Raw genomic sequence first — 23,955 nt, forward strand, 5'->3', positions numbered from 1 at the left:
TTTAGAAAGATGGTAACCATAACCCTATATGCACAACAGAAGAAGAGACACAGATATACAGAACAGACTTTTGGACTCTGTGGAAGAAGGCGAGGGTGGGATGTTTCGAAAGAACAGCATGTATATTATCTATAGTGAAACAGATCACCAGCCCAGGTTGGATGCATGAGACAAGGGCTCGGGCCTGGTGCTCTGGGAAGACCCAGAGGAATCCGGTGAAGAGGGAGGTGGGGATCAGGATGGGAATACATGTAACTCCATGGCTGATTCATGTCAATGTATGACAAAACCCACTGAAATGTTGTGAAGTAATTAGCCTCCAGCTAATAAAAATAAATTAGAAAAAAGAAAAAAGAAAAAAAAAATAAACCAATTTTTGTATATTGATCTTGTATCTTGCAACCTTACTGAACTTGTGTTCATCCTTCCAGTATTTTTCTAATTTTTTAGAATTGCTTATATACAAGATCGTGTCATCTGTTCATAAAGAGGGTTTTATTTTTTCCTTTTTGTAACTAGATACCTTTTATTTCTTTTCCTGCCTAATTGCCTTGGATAGAACATACAGTTCAGCGTTTGACGAAAGTGGAGAGAGTACATATTCTTGTCTTATTCCTGATCTTAGCGGGCAGTTTTCTGGCTTTCACCGTCAGGGATGATGTTAGCTGTGGGTTCTTCATTATGTGCCTTTTGTAAGAGTACATAAGTTCCCTTTCTCAGTTTGTTGTGTGCTTGTATCACGAAAGGGTATTTGGTTTATCAAAAGCTTTTTCTAGGTCTATTGAGTTGATCATGTGATTTTTGTCCTATAAAAGGTCTAATTTTTGTATGTGTGTGCTAAACTAACCATGAATTCTTGGAATAAGTTCCATTTGGCCTTGCTGTATAATCTTCATTCTTTTTGCACATTGTTGGATTCAGTTTGTTAACGCTTTGTTGAGAATTCCTCTTCTCTATAGGAAATATTGATCTATTATTTCCTTTTCTCACAAGGTCTTGTCTGGTTTTAGTATTAACACTGACCACACAGATAAAACTGGGAATAGGAATTTCTCATCTACTTTTTGAACGAGTTGGCGGGGAGCTGGTATTAATTCTTTAAAAGTTTGGTAGAATTCACCTGTGAAGCCATTTAGAGGCCTAGGCTTTTTTTTTTTTTTTCTTAGGCTTTTAAATTACTAAATTATTATTATTAAATTATTAATTTTTAAATTATCAATTTCTTTTCTCAGAAGTACAGTAAGATTTTCTACTGCTTGGGTTAGTTTTAGTAGTTTCTATCTTTCTAGAAACTTGTATGTTTCATGTATGTTGTCTCATTTGTCAAGGTACAGTAATTCATGGATATTCCTTGTACTTAAAGAAATTCTGTAAAGTGGTAGTGTGGTCCTCTTTTTTCTTTCTGATTTTAGTAATTTGATTTTTCTCTCACCTTTCTTTTTCCATAGGCCAAGTAATGATTTATCAATGTATTGACGTTTTCAAAGATTTTGAAATTTTGTTTTGTTGATTTTCTCTTTTCCATTTTGTTTCTTTCCACTCTACCATTTTTAATTTCCTTTTCCTTGTTGTGGTTATAGTTTCTTCTCTTTTTTTCCAGTTTCTTAACATGGACAGTTATTTTGCTGTCTTATTTTAAATAAAAGCTTTTATAGATAAAATTTCCTCTAAGCACTTCTTTAGCTATACACTTGCTCTAGAACAATTTCCACATGCTTCAAATGGTTGTTTTTCATGATTTTCACCAATTATAATTTTTTCACTAGGGAGTGGGTCCACAGAGCTCAACAAACGCGTATTTCTGAAGTGCTTCATCACTTTACAGCAATAAATGAGCCAGGAAGTATGGTTTAATTATCAAGATGAATGCTAATTAATCAAGTGTAAGGAAAGGAATATTGCAATTGCATACTACTAAGGTTGCAACTTCACTAATCCAGTTTTGTCTAAAGGAATATGCGCTTATTTACCAGAACTATGGTTCCCAGTCAAGTTCTAAACATTTTTTTCAAATCACTTTTAGTGCTGAAGCCTGAATATGCCATTTAGGGTTTAGTCAAGTGAAAGAATTCTCAGAGCAAGAGCTAAAGTTTGTACTTCATTTTTTATCCCCAAACTATGTCTTATCTAAGTATCTCTAAAAGCAGATGCTATCACTGGAAAAACTGCTTTTACCAAACAACTAAAACTCTACTGGGTTATTATTGTTACTGTTCAGTTGCTAAATTGTGTCCAATTCATTGTAATCCCATAGACTGCAGCTTACCAGGCTTCCCTGTCCTTTACTATCTCCCAGAGTTTGCTTAAATTCATGTCCATTGAGTGATACCATCCAACTATTCTCTGTTGTCCCCTTCTCTCCCTGCCCTTAATCTTTCCCAGCATCAGGGTCTTCCCCAATAAGTTGGCTCTTCACATCAGGTGGCCAAAGTATTAGAGCTTCAGCATCAGTTCTTCCAATGACTATTCAGGGTTGATTTCCTTTAGGATTGACTGGGTTGGTTTCTTGCTGTCCAAGGGACTCTCAAGAGTCTTCTCCAGTACAATCTAAAAGCATCAGTTCTTTGACTATAATTTATTAGGTTACAGCTGGAAAAAATGAAAGAATAACTAATTGCTTCATTTCACTTCCCTCTTGTGTGCCTCCATTTCAAGATAGAGAAGACCCTTGCTAGGAGCTTAAGAAGATGGATAAAGAAAAGTGGACAGTGTGAAGGTAAGTGTGGCACATTATTGAAGCAAGATTCTAGAGGAGGAAACTCAGGATAAAAATCCTGGCATCAGCAACATTAACCTTAGAACTCAAACAAGGTTTTCAAATGCAAATGAGCCAATCTTAAATGCTCTTGAACTAATAAGTCAGTATATTTATTAATCTGTAAGAAGTGAGATGACAAACTAAAATTTGGAGGTTAGATAAATATAAATGTTTCAAAAGCTGGTGGTGAAAATGTGATAGAGAGTGCATTTGAGATAAATAAAAGGCTTCAAGGACAGCAGTGAAGATATGGCTAAGCTTAAAATGATACGAATTTGCTTGACATTCATTTGTATGCTTTTGTCACATCATACGGTATTACAGAGCAACCCAGAAATGGAGACAGACAAAGAAGTGTTAGAGGTTTTCCTGAGTGACTGGCTAGAATTCCAAACAAAAGCAACCCGGGATTGACCAGCTGTGGATACTAAAGCAAGGAAAACAAAAGGGAGCTGAAGCTGATGCAGAGAGCACAGAGGCACCACAGAATACAGATAATGGGCAGAGGCATTATCTGAATGCTCAGTACAGATCATGATCATATTGACTAAAAGTGAGAGCACAAATATTTGGACCAATGATAAGAGAATTCGGAACAAGAAAAGATTCAAAGGCATTTTTTTTTCTTTCCTGGAGATGCCTAGCAGTTGAGAAGAGCTGATGATAACTGGAATTGGTAGTTTTGCACCCCTTTTCAGATTCAGTGGCCTAATTCTAAAGAATTCATCCTCCTTGCAGACCACCTGTGTCTTAGCTGGTGCCCTGTCTAGTTCTCAGAGGAGGCTTGAGTCAGATTTTCATATTTTGGGCTTAAGTTGTCCTAATTTCCCACATGCTGAACTCATCTGTGTCAAGTCATTTCTGGGTTTCAGTACAATGTCACATTGCCTGCTTTCTGCACAGCCAGACAGTGCAACACAGAAGTGAGGGATGTTAACTTTCTATGGGGAAACTCTGACCAAAGGGAAGTGGGAGTCATAAGGTGCTAGGTAGATACTTTTCCCTTTCTTTGCCCCTTTGGTTGATATGTTCAATTATGGTTTTTCCCTTGCAATCATTGCAAAACAGTTCTGCATGCCAGAAGAACACACCTACTGAGTACTCTATTATATTTTTCTACAGCTGACTGAAAAGGGTGGTTAGTGAAATAACCAATTATATTTCATTGCTTTCCATCTCTCGTTGTTTTACTATCATTTTTCCACCACATCATTGACCTTAAACTTGTACTTCCTCAATAAAGATTTATGATCCTTGCGTTTGGCTCTGGTTTTCAAAGAACTTAGGTTATCATGAAGTTCTAGTGGGGGAACTATCATGATAAACATTGAAAGAATCATAATGCAGGAAAGTGAAAGTGAAAGTTAGTCACTCCGTCGTGTCTGACTCTCTGTGACCCCATGAACTGTAGCCCATCAGGTTTCTCCGTCCATGGAATTCTCCAGGCAAGAATACTGGAGTGGTTAGCCATTTCCTTCTCCAAGGGATCTTCCTGACTCAGGGATAGAACTCAATTCTCCCACATGGCAGGCAGACTCTACCAACTGAGCCACCATGGAGTGCTAATGCAGGAGGATCCTATTAATCAAATAGAAATTCTATTAATCAAAATCTGAAGGCCGAAGAAATGGACTTGGAGATATAAAATGACTTAGAGACAGAACTAGAGCAATGGCAACTCTCAAAAAAAGTGGTAGGGAAATAAGGTACTGAGTGTTTAGAAGAAAAGCTGAAAAAGTAATTTCAGAAACACTGAGTTGTATTGGTTTTAAACAAAGTATAATCACAGTTTGAAGACACTTATAGTAACTGTAGTATTATGCAACACAGAAAATTACTTAAAAGAATATACCATGCATATGCACACATATACAAATGACTTAAGACTCATCAGATAAAACTGTTATTGTTGTGCTCCTTAATTAATATTTTTAAATCAATTTTCATTAGTTCATGATTCATCAGACATTTACTTGGGTTCTTTATGGGCCACTTACTCTTTTAATATGCTCAGGATAAATAAATGAAACATCTCAAACCTTCCCTACAGAGCTTATATTCTAAGCATGGAAGCTGAAAGCAGACAAAAATAACTAAATTCTGTACATTAAAGGCAGTAAATGCTATGGGGGAATAGAGGAAGATAAGGAAAATCAGGACCCTTCGGAGATGGTGATGGAGGGATGGAAATTCCTAACTGCAAATAAAAAAATATTTCAAAATGTGAAGTGTAGATATCAAAAGGAGAAAAATTATAGGTGGAAAACACAGCTCCTGTGAAGGCCTGAAGTAAGAGTAACATTTTTTAAGAAGCAGCATGGAGGCAAGGTTGGCTGGATTAGAGCAAGTGGCAGGGACAGAGGTGGGAACAGATCAGTCAATAAAGGAGGAGAGCCAGATCCCAGACAGTTTTGTGGGTCACTGTGAGCATGATGGCTGTTAACTTTAAGGAAAACTGGGAACCACTGCAGACTTTAGAGAAAGGCCATAGGGTAATTTCTGTGTTTGCGCTTAGTCGCTCAGTCATGTCCAATACTTTGCAACCCCACGGACTGTAGCCTACATGGCTCCCTGTCCACGGGATTCTCCAGACAAGAACACTGGAGTGGGTTGCCATACCCTTCTCTAGGGGATCCTCTCGACTTCAGGATCGAACCCAGGTTTCCCGAATTGCATGCTGATTCTTTACAATCTGAGCTACCAGGGAAGCCCATCTACACCAGCATGACTCTAGATGAGTGTTGAAAAGACACAAGGGGATTGTAAAGGCCACAGTCAAAAGAAGGCAGGTCAGGCAGCAAGAGCAATAGCTTTGTTGAAATATAATGTTGATTCAGGTCACAGTGTTAGCAGCGATGGTCCTGGGGAAGAGACTGGATGCTGAATACATGCTACAAATAGGGCCTGTGGGATGATCTGACTCATTCAAAGTGGGTGAGAAAGAAACCAGGAAGTAAAGAAATTACTCCAAAGCTTTAAGTTTGAACAACTGGAAAGATGAAGTTGCCATCCACTACAATGGGTAAGACGCTGGTAGAAGCAGGTTACAGAGGAAAGATGAGAGTTGGTTTTGAACATTTTCAGTTTGACATATTTTTTCGACATTAAGTGAGGATATGAGGAGGGAGTTAGGTATACAAGACTAGAATATGTGCATGCGTGCTAAGTCACTTCAGTCATGTCCTACTGTTTGTGATGGCACGGACTATAGCCCGTGAGGCTCCTCTGTCCATGGATTTCTCCAGGAAAGAATACTGGAGGGGATTGTCATGCCCTCTCCAGAGGATCATCCTGACCCAGGGATCGAACCCACATCTCTTACGTCTCCTGCTTTGGCAGGTGGATTCTTTACCACTAGAACCACCTGGGAAGCCCATAAGACTAGAGTAGGGGTCAGCAAACCAGAGAGTAAGTGTTCTATCAGACTCTGTGGGCCAAGCGTTACATCACAACCACTTTGCCATTGGGCAGTCAACAACAATATGCAGAAGAACAGGCATGGCTGTGTTCCAATAAAAATGTACACAAACAGGCTATAGTTAAATTTGGCCTAAGGGCCACAGTCTGCTCATGGTCTAGAGTCTGGAAAAGTGGTCTGAATTACAGAAACACAGTTGACAGTTAACAGCGTACAAATATTTCCTAAGTAAAGTTGCTCAGTCGTGTCCAGCTCTCTGCCACCCCATGGACTGTAGCCTACCAGGCTTCTCTGTCCACGGAATTTTCCAGGCAAGAATACTGGAGTGGGTTGCCATTTCCTTCTCCAGGGGATCTTCCTGACCCAGGGATCGAACTTGGGTCTCCAGCATTGCAGACAGACACTTAACCGTCTAAGCCACCAGGGAAGCCCCAATGCTAATTTGATGTAATAACTTCTGCATTTGATATTTGTGTTTTCCCCTTATTCTGAATAGTAACTGCACTTTTTAAACTATATACATTTTTTTCTTCCAAAAGCAATCTGCAAGGAACTATGAACATACCCATTTGGTTCAATAAAAAGAATAATTTGAAAGAAAACCTTAGGAACACAACTGATCACTAAATTTCTATTTAGTACAAAACATGTTAAATATTGGGCTTCATTGACAGCTCAGTTGGTAAAGAATCTGCCTGCAATGCAGGAGACCTGGGTTTGATCCCTGGGTTGGGAAGATTCCCTGGAGCAGGGAAAGGCTACCCATTCCAGTATTCTGACCTGGAGAATTCCATGGACTGTATAGTCCATGTGGTCGTAAAGAGTAAGACATCACTGAGAAACTTTCACTTCAATTCAATTTAATTCAATGTTAAATATTTAGTCTTCTTGCAATAGGCTCTTGATACTGAGTATTTGAGGAAGCCTGTGCTATTCAGCTTAGTAGACCTACATGTAAATAACAAGGAAAAAATATATTTTCATGCATCATACTCAAAGTAAGTGGAAAATACCATAGGAACTATGAAAAAGTTGGGACTCTAACAAAAAAGAAATTGTCATCTGTGAAGCCATTCGTCAAGGCAATTCTGATTTCACAGCCAGAAATGTTTTAGAAATAAAGAGAAAAACTTTAGGACAAAAGACTGATATCACATTATTGATAAAGAATCCCACTGAATCAACAGGATGTTTAACAGACAAACATAAGATACATTCTTTCCTAATTACTTAGCAGATGGAAAAGTACTACTAAAAATATTCATGTAGGTACAAAGCATCAAATACCAGCAACTGATATTAAAACAACATATAAACACAATATTAGAAAAACTAAGAGAATGCTAAAATCTTTCTGGTTTAGGTTTGGAGTTGTAACAATGCTAGAGCATATGGGAGCTGGCAAAGGGGCTGTTTTTATAGAAGTCAATCATTTTAGAAGAAAATAGCAATGCTTCACATCCCTTTGCTTATTATTGTCTACCCCATGGAGTTTTTAGTCTTTTCCCTAACTGCAACCCCCTATGATATTTTAAAAACTAAGATGCATTGTATACATGTCTATGTATAGATATATGGCATGCAAATTGTTTGGAGAGCTACAAGCCATTTTAATATCTCCAATTTTGCCCCACAAAGAACTAATGCTCCCCCCAACCATTAGGGGTGATACTGCTTTCTTGAGAATAACTGTCTTAAACTATGGACTATCTGCCTATCAAAGTTACATGCTTCACAACTGTCTCTGTAATGCCTAATGCCTTGGTTGGTGGGGATGGGTGATGAAGAGGTGGCAGAGCACCGGATTAGAGGACTATGGCTAACAGAAAAATTATTTTCCCTTGCTTTTGCTGTATTTATTCCCTTCCCTCATCATTGGTCTGCTGAAACCTAGTTTGACTGTGAAGCATAGAAAGAGATAAAGAAAACGAAAACACTTTTAACTAAGCAACTCATAGGGAAATATGACGGGGTGAAAATGGGTTACCAGTTCTCAAGTGACAATTTCAGAAGAAATATACTTAAGAACAATTGATACAATTAAGATCCCATCTCAAGAGCAACTTAAAGGTTACTTCCACATTATATTCATCTACTGAGATCCTTTGGTAGCCAAGATCAGTGTGAGTTACAGAATTACTTTCAGTCTGGTTTCATGAGATAATCTGATTGTCTTGGTATCTCAGTTTCCAGGTCTCAAGACAATCTTGAATTGGGATTTTGAGACAGAAAAACCACTGCAGGAACCTGTTAGGAAAACGGTCTTTGATATCTCAATCTAAATTATGATTATCTTGAAGTCACAAATCATTTTGTCTTTGCAGAAAAGATAGTGGGTTTGAAAGCAATAATTTTAAGTCAATTTTGCAGCCTCTTAACTGAAGCCCCTACTGGTCTCTCCATATTGTGTTTGCAGGAGAGAGAGACACAGATGTAGGGGGGGTCCACTTCCCAAGGCCAGATGGTAACATGATTCATAACATCAAGACAAAGCCTGCGAGTGAATTCTGAGAAAGAGAAATGAGCAACAATAGGATTTTGTTTTTATATAAATAAGTTGTTGCCACCTCTATGGTAAATTCTAATTACAAAATTCTATGTCCCATTTACATTCTGTGGCCAGCTGCAATTTCTACGTGTGCTCTCTCATATTTAGTGTTATGTGATCAAACTTGTTTAAACGGAAAAGTAGGTTTTAATGAAAATAAAAAAGTGTGTTTGGGTCCCAGATTTTTATTCCAACAACTCCATGAACACCCAAAGACTTTTCCTCAAAAAGTCAACATACCAAAATAAAGCTGCATATCTTATTTGTCCAGAAGTAGAGAGATTGCAAAATGATTACAACATAGTAATACAACATAAAGAAGTTGGAAGAAATTCCGGAGGATGGTAATGCAGAGGGAAATTTTCCCCATAACCCAGCATGTGGAAAGGGGACTTCTTTGGAACTCTTAGACAGCACTATCACATCCAAATGATGTTCACTGCTATTTAAATAAAAAAAAAAGTAATGTAACAATTATTAATTGTAGCTTTGAACTAAGCCCCGTTAGTTCAAAGGTCAAGATCAATGCTTAGATAACTTTAAATTTCCCAGGACAAGCAGATAGTTAAAGCTACATTTCCATAATAAATTTTCAGTCTATCAGTTCATTCGCCCAAGCACCCATCCAAGCCTTACCTATCCTTCTAAAAGACATTTTCTCATTCCCTATAAGAAAAAATCCAAGCCACTCCTTGTCTTGAAAGAAGAGATACTTTCTCACTAAAAACCACTGAACCTTAAAAGGGTATCTCCACTGGAGTCTAACCACGCCCAGTGCCTGCTTGTCTACACAAGTGCTGCACCCTGGTGGGACAGTCTGCTGGGAATCGATTCAATGGTTTCAGCCAGGTGCCCCAGAGGGATTTCCTCCCAAAGGAAGTGTATGTCAGGCACAGAAACTGGCCCAATAACTGTATCAATTGTGAGCACACCCAGTATCTTTTAGCCTTGTTCACAGCCTGGAACCACTTCTGAATATTAGGAGAGATGAGGCTCAAAGTAAAAATGGAAGGAATGTTATATGTTAATATTGTGAGGCACTAAACTACAAGGAGGCACTGTACTGATTTCCTTTAGGCCAAAGAACAAAGATTCACTTATGAATGGTGGAATGGATGCATAAATTTCAGAAAATATACTCATAAAGCTGTATGAATGTGTGCTCAAAGGCTAGTAGGTTTTAAAAATAATTTCCCTCCCATTAAATTTATATTTTGATATTTCATAAGCAAGTATCAGCATAAGCTAAAAATCTCCATACAAGTTTTAAACAACCAGTGACTTTTGTAAGACACTAATATTTTGATTAGGTCCAAATACAGTATTTTGGTACAGACTCTTATAATTAAAATGAACATTCCACTTAGAAGTTTAAAGAATTATCTTTCTCTTTGAATTTTCAATTTGTCCTATTTTAGATGGAAAGGGTCATAAATTTAACCTTTCTCACAGTCCTTCAAGGCATTTACTTTAACTATTACCTATTCAGTGTAAGAAAGTCAAACATACTTCCAAACCAGAAAGTGACCAAAAAGTCTCAACTAAAGTTAGAAAATTCCTAGCAAAATAAATATTTAAATGTCAAATATAAGTTTATACTCACTATAAATTCAATGTTTGAAGATAGTTTTAGATTTCTTGTTTAAATGTTTTATCTGTTCTTTCCACAGACATTCCTCCCCCCACCCCCCCCCCCCCCCGCCCCTGGTGGTAGGAGGGAAGGGTTGTTCTAGATTTAGGTACAGAACTGGAGTATATAATTACATCCTGTATGTATTCAATCAATTTTATCCTTATATTCATTTTGTCCATCTCCCAAAATGCCAGTGAATCCTCAGTACACTTCTACATACTCAAATAAATATACTTTATTCTATTTCTATTGTTAGATGTCTATTGCATACACCCAACAGTCTAGCATATGCTTGGATAATAAGCATATGACAAATATGGTTACCTCACAAAAAATCTGTGTTATTTATTTTCTAGAGAGATTTCTATATTATATCTTTAATTATAACTTGTAAGAGTCTAAGAATATAATACCAGTATTTTTAAATATCTGGAAGGAATTTTAGCTCAGTATGAAATATTTTTGTATATAAAATTACTCTTTACTGGAAGGACACAAATAGATGGAGAAATATACCATGTTCATGGATTGGAAGAATCAATATTGTCAAAATGGCTATACTACCCAAAGCAATCTATAGATTCAATGCAATCCCTATCAAGCTACCAAGGTATTCTTCACAGAACTAGAACAAATAATTTCACAATTTGTATGGAAATACGAAAAACCTCGAATGGCCAAAGCAATCTTGAGAAAGAAGAATGGAATTGGAGGAATCAACCTGCCTGACTTCAGGCTCTACTACAAAGCCACAGTCATAAAGATAATACGGTACTGGCACAAAGACAGAAATATAGATCAATGGAACAGAATAGAAAGCTCAGAGATAAATCCACGAACCTATGGACAACTTATCTTCGACAAAGGAGGCAAGGATATACAATGGAAAAATGACAACCTCTTTAACAAGTGGTGCTGGGAAAACTGGTCAACCACTTGTAAAAGAATGAAACTAGAACACTTTCTAACACCATACACAAAAATAAACTCAAAATGGATTAAAGATCTAAATGTAAGACCAGAAACTATAAAACTCCTAGAGGAGAACATAGGCAAAACACTCTCCAACCTAAATCACAGCAGGATCCTCTATGACCCACCTCCCAGAATATTGGAAATAAAAGCAAAAATAAACAAATGGGACCTAAAGGAAACTATAAGCAAGGTGAAAAGACAGCCCTCAGATTGGGAGAAAATAATAGCAAACGAAGCAACAGACAAAGGATTAATCTCAAAAATATACAAGCAACTCCTGCAGCTCAACTCCAGAAAAATAAATGACCCAATCAAAAAATGGGCCAAAGAACTAAACAGACATTTCTTCAAAGAAGACATACAGATGGCTAAACAAAAACATGAAAAGATGCTCAACATCACTCATTATCAGAGAAATGCAAATCAAAACCACAACGAGGTACCATTACATGCCAGTCAGAATGGCTGCTATCCAAAAGTCTACAAGCAATAAATGCTGGAGAGGGTGTGGAGAAAAGGGAACCCTCTTACACTGTTGGTGGGAATGCAAATTAGTACAGCCACTATGGAAAACAGTGTGGAGATTTCTTAAAAAGCTAGAAATAGAACTGCCATATGACCCAGCAATCCCACTCCTGGGCATACACACCGAGGAAACCAGATCTGAAAGAGACATGTGCACCCCAGTGTTCATCGCAGCACTGTTTATCATTGCCAGGACAGGGAAGCAACCTAGATGCCCATCAGCAGACAAATGGATAAGGAAGCTGTGGTACATATACACAGTGGAATATTACTCAGCCATTAAAAAGAATTCATTTGAATCAGTTCTAATGAGATGGATGAAACTGGAGCCCATTATACAGAGTGAAGTAAGCCAGAAAGATAAAGACCAATACAGTATACTAACGCATATTTATGGAATTCAAAAAGATGGTAATGATAACCCTATATGCAAAACAGAAAAAGAGACACAGATGTACAGAACAGACTTTTGGACTCTGTGGGAGAAGGCGAGGGTGGGATGTTTGGAATAGCATTGGAACAAGTATACTATCAAGGGTGAAACAGATCACCAGCCCAGGTTGGATGCATGAGACAAGTGCTCAGGCCTGGTGCACTGGGACAACCCAGAGGGATGGGATGGGGAGGGAGGCGGGAGAGGGGATCAGGATGGAGGAATACATGTAAATCCATGGCTGATTCCTGTCAATATATGGCAAAAACCACTACAATATTGTAAAGTAATTAGCCTTCAATTAATAAAAATAAATGAAAAAAAATTACTCTTTACTGGAAATTATGATTTTTCATCAAATGCCATTATAATAATAAATTATTTTAGAAGCCACCTAATTTCCTAAGGAAGGCCATATAATATGTGATTTTTGGTCTGCAATCTAATTATTAGACAAGGTAAGTTTTACACTGCCTATCAATGTGGAATTTAAATTTTACTTAAGATGAGTTATGTATTTCTATATATTGGATTTAGATTCTAGCATTCCTAAAATCGTTATGGTTATAATTGAAATTAATAACTCTCTTTAGTATGACATGAGCATGATTCAGGAGCCCTCACACAATAGTACTTTGTCTGTAGCAGTGGCCTCACTGTTTTCACTACATAGCTGTTTACAGTTTATGAGAAATGGTATACCAAATACATCATGGTTAGAATGCCTTTGTTCTCTGTTAGAGTAAGCAGATCTACCCTGTAGTAGAACACTGTCATTTTTATAGTCCTAGTAAAAGTCAAATAAAATAAATGGAATCTACTTCAAGTCATCTAAGACTAACAATATTCTGTAATGACAAAAGAGGGAATTATATGACTTTGCAAAAAATCAAACACCTGCTTGATTTTCATCTGAATTTTTCAATTTAAAACACTACATTGTACATAACATTTTGGAAGTTGAAACACCAGCTAGTCAAACTCATGAGATTTATTTATCTTTCCAGTGATACAGCTCAAGAGTCAACCACCTTATAAATAATACTATGTATTAACAATATTCAGAGAACAGATTTGTGGACACAGTGCAGGAAGGAGATGGTGGGATGAACTGAGAGAGTTGCATTGAAACATATACATTACCATATGTAAAACAGATAGCTGGTGGGAAGTTTCTGTATAACACAGGAAGCTCAACCTGGTTCTCTGTGACAATCTAGAGGGGTAGGCTGGGGGGCGCAGGGAGGTTCAAGAGGAAGGGGCTTACATGCTCATGGCTGATTCATGTTGTTGTATGCCAGAAACTAATACAACGTTGTAAAGCAATTATTCTCCAATTAATAAATTAATACTACTACATCATATCAATTTAAAGAAATGCTATGTTCTTTATTATTGGTCTCTCCCTATCTGCAGAAGGGATTACTTCAGAAACTATTAAATGAGAAGTATTTCCACTACTATAAAGATGTGCCACGTACCCAGTTGTGTTTGACTCTTTTCAACACCATGGACTGTAGCCCACCAGGCTCTTCTGTCCATGGGATTTCCCAAACAAGAATGCTTGAATGGGTTGCCATTTCCCTTCTCCAGGAGATCTTCATGATCCGTGGATTGAACCCCTATATCCTGTGTCTCCTTCATTGCAGGTAGATTCTTTACCCGGTGAGCCATCCGGAAGCCCCCCAAAATACTCCATGATTATTATAATTAATAATTATACTTTTAATAATTATGTTAATCATTTCAAATCATAATTATACTTTGGCAAGTGATGTACACTTCACTAGTGGCTCAGATGTTAAAGAATTTGCCTCTATAGGGGTACCTGGGTTCTATCCCTGGGTCAGGAAGACCCCTGGAAAAGGAAATGGCAACTCACTCTAGTAATCTTGTCTGGAGAATGGACAGAAGAGCCTAGCAGGCTACAGTCCACAGGGTTACAAAGAGTTGTACATGACTGAGTGACTAACACTTTCACTTTCAAGTGGCCTAGAAAATAGTCATTTCCCACTTTCCATTCAGATATAATCTTATCAGCACTCAAGGCTTCTATCTAGTAGAAGAGTATTTATAAATTCTCTTCCTGTAGAGCTGATTCACAACGATATTTCTTAGGAGCAAACAATGTTTGCTCTGTAGCACTAATCTTTTCCTTGAAGTTCTATGTAAAACTTCATGTTAAAGTGTGCCTTATTTTCCAAAGTTAAAGAGGAGGGGAATCTAGTACCAGAAATGTATGTTGCCTGGAAGAAATACTCAAATAGATTTTCTATCAGGATCATCCTCCTCTGAAGTATCTAGACTGCTACGGGCTTCCCCAGTGGACCAGTGGTAAAGAATTAGCCTGCAATGCAGGATACACAGGAGATGTGGGTTTGATCCCTGGGTTGGGAAGATCTGCTGGAGAAGGGAATGGCAACCCACTCCAGTATTTTTGCCTGGAGAATTCCATGGACAGAGCAGCCTGGCAGGCTACAGTCCATGGGGTAGCAGAGTCAGACACGACTGAAGTAACTCAGCACGCATGTACAACCATTACTAGAGAAGGTTTCTGGGAATAGGAAGTCAAGGGCCTACAAGACAAAGAGGTTTTTGCTTTTGGCTTACTTTGTTCTCAGTTGTGGCAGAAAGTCAGAAAGACTTCCTGAAACTCTTTTGTAATCTTTAAAGATATGTTACTAGGACATTGTTGATATTTTTCCTCATGCTATTTGAACTACTGTCTTGTAAACTTTCTTCAAAAGTCAACCATTTTTCTTCAGTCATTCACTCACTCACTCATTCATTTATTTTACCTCTGACCTGGAGAACTCCATCTCATCTCCCTGTTTTCCCTGCAATCTCTCTCAGCAGCCCCACCAAGCTTTTACGAAGTTAGGAGATAAGAAGCAGATGACACTCTAAGTCTCTCAATGTAGTCCCAACTTGTCAGACCCAACCACAAACCATGTGTGTTAAGGCAGTGTTCGGTTTCAGTCACCTTCAGGAAGCAATTCTGAGAATTAGCACTGTACAGCTTAACAAATGCTCATTGTTTTCGATGCTTCAGTTAAGCAAGCCTCAGAACTGAAACTGAGTCATCTATAAAAATTCAAGTTTTTGCAGCTAGGGTACCATCAGTCTCACCCATCCCCTATTAAGCCTGCCACACTCAAGCTCATGTTCTTACCTGTCTGCGACTTAGGCACTCAAGACTTCAATATGTATAGAATTACCTGGGGCACTTGTTAAGAGTAAAGATTCCTGAGCCCCACAGCTTAGGAACTAAATCATAGTCTCAGGGGTTGTGCTCAATCACTGGTTTATAGTTCCACAGCTATTTTCACACATGCTAAGGTTTGAAATCCAGACCTAGAGAGACAAGTGCAGTGACTTCTTAATTTCCAATTGTGCTTTTAATATTTCATCTAATTGGCCTTAAATATCTCTGCTGAAATAATCTTCCCAAAAATCTACAATGGTTTCTTATTGTCTAGTGAATTAAGAGTTGATCTGATATTTAGAGATTTCTAAAAATAGAAACCTAGCTAAAATTTTAATTTACTGTTCACTTCTAGTCTACCCCACATCTATGCAGTATTACTTCAGGTCTCTTAAATATTCATTACCCTTGTACACCTCTAGCTTTTGCTAATTCTGTTCCCTCTTGTTAAATTCTTTGCAGTCTTTCAAGTTCATCACAAATGCCTCCTCCTCTTTAAAACTCAATGTGGTGCTCATAATCAGGTATTATCTTTCTCCTTCTTTTGAATTCTTCAAGCCCTTTTTACTTGTGTACTGATCATATTTTGACTTATATTAACATTTACATTAAAATAATACAGACTGTTAAGTTTGTACCTGTCATTCTTCTTCTAGAGCATTAAGGTGAAATAGTGTATCTTTCACAGTTGATATTCAATATGCGTTCACCTAGAAGGTGGAACAATTAATGATCTTTTAGTCCTTGATCTTAGAAATCATCTATCTGTTCCACTGAAATCAAGGACTAAAGACTTATCAACTCTTTTACATCTCAGGTAAGTACATATGAAGTATAAACTGTGCTTAGTAATTTACTCTTTTTACATTCCACCAATCATCTCATCATCAGGTGTGTTGCCATTTAAGGGATATCTGCATTCCTACATTTCTGATAAAACTTAAATATCTGTAGGTACACTGTATTACATATTTCTCATTGTTTTATATGATGCTTTGAAATCTTGCTATAAAAGATTTGTGAAACAAAGGAATGATAAAGGAGAGTGTTGGAAAGAAAAAAAAAAGTAACACCAAAAAATCCTTACATATTTTGTTAATAGCATCCCTCTTGAGATAGGTTGAAAATCTGTATTCCTAAAAAAAGCATATAATTAGCTTTTCTTCTAATGAATTGGAGTGAAAAAACACCTCTTTTGCGTAAATGTTGAGCAAACATACTTTAGGAAAGGGTTTTTAACGTGGCAAAAATAAAGGCAGTGACAATGAATTGGTGCCCAATGTGAAAAGAATAATAAATTACAATCATAAAATAGGAAATATTCCTCTAAACTGAGGAGCAAGACAAGGGTACCCACTCTCACCACTACCATTCAACATAGTTTTGGAAGTCCTAGGCATAGCAATCAGAGAAGAAAAAGAAATAAAGGAATCCAGACTGGGAAAGAAAAAATAAAACTCACTGTTTGCAGATGACATGATTGTCTACATAGAAAACCCTAAAGATGCCACCAGAAAATTACTAGAGCTAATTAATTAATATAGTAAAGTTGCAGGACATAAAATTAATACACAGAAATTCCTTGCATTCCTATATAATAACAATGAAAAATCATAAAGAAAAATTAAGGAAACAATCCCATTCACCATTGCAACAAAAAGAATAAAATACTTAGGAATAAATTTACCTAAAGAGAAAAAAGACCTGTATGCAGAAAACTATAAGATGCTGATGAAAGAAATCAAAGATGATAACAAACAGATGGGAGAGATATACCATGTTCTTGGATTGGAAGGATCAATATAGTGAAAATGACTATACTGCTCCAAGTAATTTTTAGATTCAGTGCAATCTCTACTGAACTACCAACAGTAATTTTCACAGAACTAGAACTAATAATTTCACAATTTGCATGGAAACACAAAAGACCTCAAATAGCCAAAGCAATCTTGAGAAGGGACAGAACTGGAGGAATCAACCTTCTTGACTTCAGACTATACTACAAAGCTACAGTCATCAAGACAGTAAGGGACTGGCACAAAAACAGAAATTTAGACTAATGAAGCAAGATAGAAAACTCAGAGATAAACCCACACACCTATGGGCAACTTATCTGTGATGAAGGAGGCAAAAACATACAACGGAGAAAAGACAGTCTCTTCAATAAGTGGTGCTGGGAAAACTAGTCATCTATGTATAAAACAATGAAATTAAAACACTTCTTAATGCCACACACAAAAATAAACTCAAAATGGATTAAAGACCTAAACCTAAGATCAGAAACTATAAAACTCTGAGAGGAAAACCTAGGCAGAACACTATCTGACATAAACCACAGAAAGATGCTCTATATGACCCACCTTCTAGAGTAATGGAAATAAAAATAAACAAGTGGGACCTAATTAAACTTAAAGGCTTTTGTATAATGAAGAAAACTATAAGCGAGGTGAAAAGACAACCCTCATAGTGGCGGAAAATAATAGCAAATGAAACAACTGAAAAAGGAAGGATTAATCTCCAAAATAGACAAGCAGCTCATGCAGCTCAATACCAGATAAACAAACAACCCAGTCAAAAAGTGGGCAGACGACCTAAACTGACATTTCTCCAAAGAAGACATAGAGATGGCTACCAAACACATGAAAAGATGCTCAACATCACTCATTAGAGAAATGCAAATCAAAACTACAATGAGGTATTATCTTACACCAATCAGAATAGCTATCATCCAGAAGTCTATAAATAATATGCTGGAGAAGGTGTAGAGAAAGTGGAACCCTCTTACACTGCTGGTGGGAATGCAAACTGATACAACCACTATGGAAAACAGTATGGAGATTCCTTAAAAAAAAAAAACTAGAAATAAAACTACCATGTGACCCAGCAATCCCACTACTGGGCATATACCCTGAGGAAACCCCACTTGAAAAAGACACACGTACTCCAATGTTCATTGCAGCACTATTTACAATAGTTAGGACATGGAAGCAACCTATATGTCCATCAGTATATGAATGGATAAGGAAGTTGTGGTACATATACACTATGGAATATTACTCAGCTATAAAAAGGAATGCATTTGAGTCAGTTCTAATAAGATGGATGAACCTACAGCCTATTACACAGAATGAAGTAAATCAGGAAGAAAAAGACAAATATCGTATTCTAACACATATATATAGAATCTGGAAAGATGGTACTGATGATCCTACATTCAAAGCAGCAAAGGAGATACAGACATAAAGAATAGACCTTCGGATTCAGTGGGAGAGGAGAGGGTGGGATGATTTGAGAGAATACCATTAAAACATAAACATTACCAGTAAATGTAAAACAGCCAGGGGGAGTTTGATGTATGAGGCAGGGAACCCAGCGCCAGGGCTCTGTGATGGCCTGGAGCGGGGGTGGAGAGGGCTGTCCTAGGGGCTTCAGGAGGGAGGGGACAGATGTACACCTACGGCCCATTCATGCTCATGTACGGCAGAGGCTATCACAGTATTGTAAAGTAATTATCCTCCAATTCAAACAAATAAGTTTAAAAAAGAGGAAATGCATTAGAAATGAAAAGCAATTAGAAATAAATTGCTAAAAGGAACAGACTGATGTAAATCAATATTTATAGACGATTCTTTTTTCTGCATTGTTATCTGAAATTAGTCCTAAGTCTATTTCTCAAAATACCTGTTTTCTATTCTTAAAATTTCTGCATTTTGCCTACAATCTTAATAAACCTATGTGTTAACCATGGGATATAATTTGAAGACTGAAAGCTTCAAGCGAAGTTTTATAAGAGTGTGTGGTGAGACACTTAAAAATAAGAAATTGAGAAGGAAAACAAAATATTTAACTTACTATATAAATATACTTGAAGACAAAATTGAGCTTCAAAATAGATTTGTAAAATACTGATTTATTAATACTTCTTTACATCAAGAGTTAAGAGCTGGAGAGTTTGGGAAATATTGCCCCAATTTGGCACTGGTAAAAGGTGGAGGTTTGTTTGTTTGTTTTTTCAGTGGAGTGAGAGAAGGAATTCAATACTTTTTCTCCTATTCATATATAGGATTCAAGTGTGTATTTGTGTGTACAAAAGTTTTCAATAAGTCAGGTAAATGACAGTTCAATTCCTTTGCCTATTTTTAATTAGTTCCTTCCCCCCACCCATCCTTTTTTTTTTTTTTTTTTTGCTATTGAGCTATATGAGTTTCTACATGTTTTGGATATTAACTCTTTACCAGATATACAGCTTGGAAATAGTTTTTCTCCCATTCTACAGGTTCCATTTTCATTTTGTTGATGGATTAACACCAATCTTTACCAAATTCTTCCCCAAGATTGAAGAGCAGGAAAAGTTCATAAACTCATTTTTTGAAGCCAGTATTACCCAGAAAAAAGCCAGAGAAAATAATCACAAGGGAAGAAAATAAGATGCCAATATTCCTGAGGAAAATGCATGCAAGATGTCTCAACAGTAACATCACATTAAGGGAATTACACATCATGATAAAATGGGATTTATCCCTAGGATGCAAGGATAGCTTGGTATATACAAATCACTGTAATACATCACATTCACAGAGTGAAGGAATAAAGTATCTTATCAATAGATATAGAAAAATATTTGACCCCTTCATGATAAAATACTCAACCAACTAGTAATAAAAAGTATGACCTCAACATAAAAAAAGACTATATATGACAAGCCCACAGATATCACACTCAATAGTGAAGAGCTGAAAACTTTCTTCTAAGATCAGAACAAAATAAGGTGCCCACTCTTACCACTCAGTACTACAATTTCTAGCCAGAACAGTTAGGCAAGAAGTCAAAGCATCCATATCAGAAAGGGCTAAGTAAAATCATCTCCATCTGCAGAAGACATAATCCTCTTATGTAGAACACCATAAGATTCCACCAAAAAACTGTTACAATAAACAAGTTCAGTAAAGTTACAAGATGTAAAATTAATATACAGAATTCTGTTGCCTTTCTAAATATGATAATGAGCTATTAGAAGTAAATTAAGGAAACAATCTCATTTAGAATGAAATCAAAAAGGATCAAGTACATAGAAATAAATTTAACCAAGGAGGTAGGAGATATTTACTATGAAACCTATAAAACACTGAACAAAGAAACTGAAATCAACACAAATAAATGGAAAGATTAATGTGAATCAGAAGAATAAATGTTGTTAAAATGTCCATACTACACAGAGCACTCTACAGATTCAATGCAATCCTTACCAAAATACCAATAACATTTTTTACAAAACTAGAACAATAATATTAAAATTTGTATGGAACCACAAAAAAAAAAAAAAATCCCAAATAGCCAAAACAATCTTGAGAAACAATAACAAATGTTTCTTGACTTCAAAACAGTGTGATACTGGCTTAGAAACCGACAGAGATCAATGGAACAGAACAGAGTCCAGAAATAAACCCATGCACATATGGTCAATTAATCTATGAAAACAGAAGCAAGGATATATAAGGGGGGAAAGACAGTCTCTTGAGCAAATGGTGTTAAAACAACTGGACAGCAACATGCAAAATAATCAAACTGAACTACTTTCTCATACCATATGTAAAAAATAGACTCAAAGTGAATTAAAGACTTAAAAATAAGACCTGAAACCATTGAAACTCCTAGAAGTAAACCTAGGCAGTAAACTCTGACATGTCTTAGCAAAATATTTTTGGATTTATCCCCTCCGTCAAGGGAAATAAAATCAAATCTAAACAAATGAGAACACATTCCAAACTAAAAAGCTTTTGCACAGCAGAGGAAATCATCAACAAAACAAAAAGGCAGTCTACTGAATGGGAGAAGATATTTGCAAGTGATATGTCTGAAGGGGGTTAATATCAAAAGTATTTAAAGAATTCACAGAACTCTATTTAAAAAGAAAAACCAGTTAAAAAAAAAAGTGGGCAGAGGACCTGAATACATATTTCTCCAAAGATGACATGCAGACAGCCAATGGGCACATGAAAAGATGCTCCGCATCACTAATCATCAGGGAAATGCAAATAAAAACCACAAAGAGGTATCTCTTCACACCTGTCAGAAAGGCTGTCCTCAAAAGGACAACAAATAACAAGTATTGGCAAAAGGGAACACTTTTGATAGGAATGCAAATGGTAAAGCCACTATGAAAAATAGTATGAAGTTCACCTGAAAAACTAAAAATATGACCCAACAGTTCCACTCCTGGGTATATATCTGAAGAAAGTCGGGAAAGATATACGCACTCTGTTCTATAACAGAGCCAAGATATGGAAGCCTCTTAAGTGTCCACGACTAAGAAGATGTGGCAAATGTATTCACAACACAGTACCACTCAGTTACAAAATAGGATAAATCTTGCCACTTGTGACAACACAGACAATTGCCGCATGATATCATTTATATGCAGAACTTAAAAACCAAAACAAACTAAGAAAACTAGACAAAGAAACCCAGATACAGAGAACAAACACGGTCACGGGAGAGGGGAGGGGTGTAAGGGGATGGGAAAAATAACTGAAGGGAATTAAGAAGTACAAACTACCAACTGTAAAATCAAAGGGATATAATGTACAGCATGGGGAAAACATTCAATCATATTAATCATTTTGTATGATGCATAATCTATAAAAATATCAATTCACTGTGCCGTACACCTGAAATAAACATACTTGAGTTAAAAAAATAAAAATCATTCAAGGAGTCACAGAATCTCAAGGTCAAATACAGAATGTTAACAAAAAATATCCAACAGTATTACAAGTGGATGAAGCCACTTCACTGAACAGAGTTGGGGAAACAGGTACTAACCTGAGTAACTTGGGAAATAAATAAGATCCCTAAAGTCAAAAGGATCTGTACATAAGCACTGTACTCTAGTTCATAAAGTTGCTTCCCACAGGGGTAATATGTTAACAACTCTGAATCCATTCTACAGCGTGTACTGGAACTGAACAATTACTTATATCTTAATGGAGATGGGAGCCGGTTCTCTCACTGTTGGAGTAGGAGGTAACACATAGCAAGGGGAGGAGAGGAAGATCTGTGTCGTAATGGATTACAGTTGATGACAGTCATGTGAAGTTATTTTCAGATTATTATCAAAAATATAATTACATATAAAAAATGTATAGGCAGGTACCCTGGGTCAGAAAGACTCCCTGAAGAAGAATACGGCAACTCACTCCCGTGTTCTTGCCTGGGAAATCCCACGGACAGAAGAGCCTGGGGGGCTACAGTCCATGGGGTCGCAAAAGAGTCAGACACGACCCTGCAACTAAACAACAAACATATATACTCAAAGTAGTCATCTCTTTACTTTGCCAGCTGAAGCAATTAACTCATGTAATACTCATAGCCTAGTTTATAATACCATTCACCAATAAGACTAATCAGAACTTCTTGGGGAAAACACACACACACACACAGATACTAGAATTGGGGCTGGATGTACAAGATTAATCTAGAACATCTTGTAGGGCCAGAAAGTAAGGAAGACTCAAAAACAGACAAAAATAAAGCACACAGTAGTCTGGGGACATGAAGGGGATGTGGGCATGAACTAAAAGAATTCACAAGGGCTAACGTTAGAACAATTTTAGCAATAAAATAAAGTAGCATTGTATTATAATCTAAAGTATAAATATTTATGAGTCTATATAGCTATAAATTATTCAATAAATAAATGGCAAATAGACAAATGTATATATAAGAACAAGTAATTTTATGAAGACATTAATGATGACTCTCAGAGCTGACTGTACTCTTTCTACATGTAGGCCCTCCCTCTGCCTATAAAAACTCTTGTCCCCAGCCTGGGGTGGGGGAGTCAGCCTTCGCACAGGAGTCTGCCCTCCCCACTTGGTTGCTGGCATCCAAAATAAAGCAAACTATCCTTTCCACTAACTGGTCCCTTTATTGACATTTGAGTAGCAAGCAGCTGGAACCCACTTTGGGTTACAGGACTTCTGGACTAAAGATGGCATTCTGCTAGCTGGTGGAGCTCTTGATGTGAATAAGGCACCCATACTGTCTGCCCCAGTGGAATTTACAGTCTAGCATGGAAAACACATTAAACAAACATGTGTAATAAATGTTGTGAAAGGGGACTCGCCTGAGCTTTCTGGTCATGTACTGGTTTGGTTTTCAAAAACTGAGGTTAGCTTTCTAGAGAGAAACCATCAGGCTGGCTAACTTGAATGGAGTCGGGAGTAAGTACCATTTTGAGTGTGTATTACTTTTCCCTGATTCTAGAATGCAAATATGGGGGCATGGGGGAGGGGGGGGACTTAAATTACATGTTAAATATGGCAACTCACTTCTAATAAAATCAAGTTAGAGTGACTTTGACATTGTCATCTAAATGTAGTAGAATTTTCGATTTTAGGGCCCTAGACCAGCTATAAATAATCGGAATGCCTGAGACGGAGCCTGGAGATTCTCATTTTA

At 37.0% G+C, this 23,955-nt stretch overlaps 1 long non-coding RNA gene and 1 pseudogene across 1 annotated transcript in view; one reads left to right on the forward strand and one right to left on the reverse strand.

Moving 5' to 3' along the window:
• Positions 1 to 23,955, reverse strand: part of LOC139036017 (uncharacterized) — a 381,278-nt gene that overhangs the window by 106,634 nt on the left and 250,689 nt on the right. The gene's annotated exons all lie outside the window — the stretch shown is intronic.
• Positions 1 to 23,955, forward strand: part of LOC110128367 (small ribosomal subunit protein eS19-like) — a 72,663-nt pseudogene that overhangs the window by 17,220 nt on the left and 31,488 nt on the right.

The sequence above is a fragment of the Odocoileus virginianus genome, chromosome 1, assembly GCF_023699985.2.
Source record: "Odocoileus virginianus isolate 20LAN1187 ecotype Illinois chromosome 1, Ovbor_1.2, whole genome shotgun sequence".
Lineage (NCBI taxonomy): Eukaryota > Metazoa > Chordata > Mammalia > Artiodactyla > Cervidae > Odocoileus > Odocoileus virginianus.